Here is a 5,085-nt window from a genome sequence, read left to right as displayed (position 1 = left end):
CAACATAAATAATAGAGAGCCAACATTCACTTGGAAACTGAACAACATTCTTCTCAATGATACCTTGATCAAGGAAGGAATAAAGAAAGAAATTAAAGATTTTTTAGAGTTTAATGAAAATGAAGCCACAACATACCCAAACCTATGGGACACAATGAAAGCATTTCTAAGAGGGAAACTCATAGCTCTGAGTGCCTCCAAAAAGAAACTAGAGAGAGCACACACTAGCAGCTTCACAACATATCTAAAAGCTCTAGCAAAAAAGGAAGAAAATTCACCCAAGAGGAGTAGATGACAGGAAATAATCAAACTCAGGGGTGAAATCAACCAAGTGGAAACAAGAAGAACTATTCAAAGAATTAACCAAACGAGGAGTTGGTCCTTTCGGAAAATCAACAAGATAGATAAACCCTTAGCTAGACTCACTAGAGGGCACAGGGACAACATCCTAATTAACAAAATCAGAAATGAAAAGGGAGACATAACAACAGATCCTGAAGAAATCTGAAACACCATCAGATCCTTCTACAAAAGGCTATACTCAACAAAACTGGAAAACCTGGACAAAATGGACAAATTTCTAGACAGATACCAGATACCAAAGTTAAATCAGGATCAAGTTAACGATCTAAACAGTCCCAGATCCCCTAAAGAAATAGAAGAAGTCATTAATAGTCTCCCAGCCAAAAAAAGCCCAGGACCAGATGGGTTTAGTGCAGAGTTCTACCAGACCTTCAAAGAAGATCTAATTCCAGTTCTGCACAAACTATTCCACAAAATAGAAGTAGAAGGAACTCTACCCGAATCATTCTATGAAGCCACAATTACTCTGATACCTAAACCACAATAAGAGCCAAAAAAGATAGAGAACTTCAGACCAATTTCCCTTATGACTATAGATGCAAAAATACTCAATAAAATTCTCGCTAACCAAATCCAAGAACACATTGAAGCAATCATCCATCCTGACCAAGTAGGTTTTATTCCAGGGATGCAGGGATGGTTCAATATACGGAAATCCATCAATGTAATCCATTATATAAACAAACTCAAAGACAAAAACCACATGATCATCTCGTTAGATGCGGAAAAAGCATTCGACAAGATCCAACACCCATTCATGATAAAAGTCTTGGAAAGATCAGAAATTCAAGGCCCATACCTAAACATGATGAAAGCAATATACTGCAAACCAGTAGCCAACATCCAAGAAAATCGTGAGAAGTTTGCAGCAATCCCACTAAAATCAGGGACTAGACAAGGCTGCCTACTTTCCCCCTATCTATTCAACATAGTACTTGAAGTCCTAGCCAGAGCAATTCGACAACAAAAGGAGATCAAGGGGATACAAATTGGAAAAGATGAAGTCACTTTTTGCAGATGATATGATAGTATATATAAGTGACCCAAAAAATTCCACCAGAGAACTCCTAAACATGATAAACAGCTTCGGTGAAGTAGCTGGATATAAAATTAACTCAAACAAGTCAATGGCCTTTCTCTACACAAAGAATAAACAGGCTGAGAAAGAAATTAGTGAAACAACACCCTTCTCAATAGTCACAAATAATATAAAATACCTTGGCATGACTCTAACTAAGGAAGTGAAAGATCTGTATGATAAAAACTTCAAGTCTCTGAAGAAAGAAATTAAAGAAGATCTCAGAAGATGGAAAGATCTCCCATGCTCATGGATTGGCAGGATCAACATTGTAAAAATGGCTATCTTGCCAAAAGCAATCTACAGATTCAATGCAATCCCCATCAAAATTCCAACTCAATTCTTCAACGAATTAGAAAGAGCAATCTGCAAATTCAACTAGAATAACAAAAAACCTAGGATAGCAAAAAGTCTTCTCAAGGATAAAAGTACCTCTGGTGGAATCACCATGCCTGACCTAAATCTTTACTAAGGAGCAATTGTGATAAAAACTGCATGGTACTGGTATAGTGACAGACAAGTAGACCAATGGAATAGAATTGAAGACCCAGAAATGAACCTACACATCTATGGTCACTTAATCTTCGACAAGGGAGCTAAAACCATCCATTGGAAGAAAGACAGCATTTTCAACAAATGGTGCTGGCACAACTGGCGGTTATCATGTAGAAGAATGCGTATCGATCCATTCCTATCTCCTTGTACTAAGGTCAAATCTAAGTGGATCAAGGAACTTCACATAAAACCAGAGACACTGAAACTTCTAGAGGAGAAAGTGGGGAAAAGCCTTGAAGATATGGGCACAGGGGAAATATTCCTGAACAGAACAACAATGGCTTTTGCTGTAAGATCGAGAATTGACAAATGGGACCTCATGAAACTGCAAAGCTTCTGCAAGGCAAAAGACACCGTCAATAAGACAAAAAGACCATCAACAGATTGAGAAAGTATCTTTACCTATCCTAAATCAGATAGGGGACTAATATACAATATATATAAAGAACTCAAGAAGGTGGAGTCCAGAAAATCAAATAACCCCGTTAAAAAATGGGGCTCAGAACTGAACAAAGAATTCTCACCTGAGGAATACCGAATGGCAGAGAAGCACCTGAAAAAATGTTCAACATCCTTAATCATCAGGGAAATGCAAATCAAAACAACCCTGAGATTCCACCTCATACCAGTCAGAATGGCTAAGATCAAAAATTCAGGTGACAGGAGATGCTGGCGAGGATGTGGAGAAAGAAGAACACTCCTCCATTGTTGGTGGGTTTGCAAGCTTGTACAATACTCTGGAAATCAGTCTGGCAGTTCCTCAGAAGATTGGACATAGTACTACTGGGAGATCCAGCAATACCTCTCCTGGGCAAATATCCAGAAGATGTCCCAACCGGTAAGATGGACACATGCTCCACTATGTCACAGCAGCCTTATTTATAATAGCCAGAAGCTGGAAAGAAACCAGATGCCCCTCAACAGAGGAATGAATACAGAAAATGTGATACATTTACATAATAGATTACTATTCAGCTATTAAAAAGAATGAATTTATGAAATTCCTAGGCAAATGGTTGGACCTGGAGGGCATCATCCTGAGTGAGGTAACACAATCACAAAGGAACTCACACAATATATACTCACTTATAAGTGGATATTAGCCCAAAACTATATAAGATACAATTTGCTAAACGCATGAAACTCAAGAAGAATGAAGACCAAAGCGTGGACACTGTGCCCCTTCTTAGAATTGGGAACAAAACATGCATGGAAGGAGTTACAGAGACAAAGTTTGGAGCTGTGATGAAAGGATGGACCATCTAGAGACTGCCATATCCAGGGATCCACCCCATAATCAGCTTCCAAACGGTGACACCATTGCATACGCTAGGAAGATTTTGCTGAAAGGACCCAGATATAGCTGTCTCTTGTGAGACTATGCCGGGGCCTAGCAAACACAGAAGTGGATGCTCACAGTCAGCTATTGGATGGATCACACGGCTCCCATTGTAGGAGCTAGAGAAAGTACCCAAGGAGCTAAAGGGATCTGCAACCCTATAGGTGGAACAACATTATGAACTAACCAGTACCCTGGAGCTCTTGACTCTAGCTGCATATGTATCAAAAGATGGCCTAGTTGGCCATCACTGGAAAGGCCCATTGGACACTCAAACTTTATATGCCCCAGTACAGGGGAACGCCAGGGCCAAAAAAATGGGAATAGGTGGGTAGGGAAGTAGGGGGGAGGGTATGGGAGACTTTTGGGATAGAATTGGCAATGTAATTTAGGAAAATACGTAATAAAAAATAGTTTTAAAAAAGAAAGAAATTCCAATACCAGGAATGGGTTACATTAATGGAGTTTCACTATGATATACTAATGTTTATGGTACTGGAAAGTACTCTAATTAGAGTTTCCAGAGAAGAAAGACAAACACCAATCCAAATATAAACCCTTCTATATAATATACGTTTGTGACCTACTTGTAAAATACATTGATACAATGTTGGCATCTATATCATGGGAGTAACCAAACAATATTCTCATGGAACCAAGGCCCATTCTATGAGATGGAACCTATCCCTGACACTGCTCAAATGGCCAATAACCTGAGACTAGTTAGACCTGGGTTATAGAGAAAACACAATACTACTAAATGAAGATAGCAACAAAATTACTCCTCATAACATTTTGTAATATTCGTGGACTAGTGTCATCTTCAGAGAAGCTTCTAACTGCAGTATATGGGGACAAATACAGAGATTCACAACTGAACAGTGGACAAAGAATGAAAGACTTAGAAACACCCAGTCCTACATGGTATAATTCTATCAAATCTCTTCCCTCAGAACTCAGAGAATTCTCCAAAAGAGGAAGCAAAAACAATTTAAGAGCCAGACGGCATAAAAGAAAGTAAGAGCAAGAGGAGATGGAGAATACTAAGAAAGTGAGGCCTTCTATACACATGGGTACTAAAGCACATAGGAACTCTCAGAGAACGTGGTAACGTGCCAAGGGCCGGCACAGGTACACCAGATTGGTCCCAGCACTGAGAAGTGGACACGGTTCCCATTCATAACCCAAAAACAAAAATGCAGATGTAAAGTTAGTTTTGTCCAATGGCGTCTCACTCTTAAGGGCAGATTCCACAATCAGTAGTAGATGGCCAACATCTAAAAAACAAAAGCAAAATAACAACAACCACAATACCACAGACACTATTAATGATATTCTGCTATGCTTGCAGGTAGGAGCCTAGCATGACCATCATCTGAGAATCTTCATGGAGCAACTGAAGGAAATAGATGCACAGATCCCCAGCCAAACATGAGGCAGGGCTCAGGGGGTCTTGTAGAAGAATCAGGAGGACTGAGGGAGCCAGAGGGGTCAAGGACACCATAAGAAGACCTACACAGCCAACTAACCTGGGCCCACGGGGGCTCACAGAGACTGAACCATCAATCAAAGATTATGTATGGACTGGACCTAGGCTCCCTCTACATATATAGCAGATGTGCAGCTTGCTCTTCATTCCAGTCCCCTAACAACTAGAGCTTGGATTCTCTGTCTCTGATTCTGTCGCTTTTGGATCCCTTTACCCTAACTGGGCTACCTTGTCTGGCCTCAGCAGGAGAGCATGTGCTTA

Source organism: Mus musculus, chromosome 17, assembly GCF_000001635.26.
Source record: "Mus musculus strain C57BL/6J chromosome 17, GRCm38.p6 C57BL/6J".
Lineage (NCBI taxonomy): Eukaryota > Metazoa > Chordata > Mammalia > Rodentia > Muridae > Mus > Mus musculus.
The sequence above is the reverse complement of the archived record's forward strand: the minus strand, read 5'-3'. Positions refer to the sequence as shown.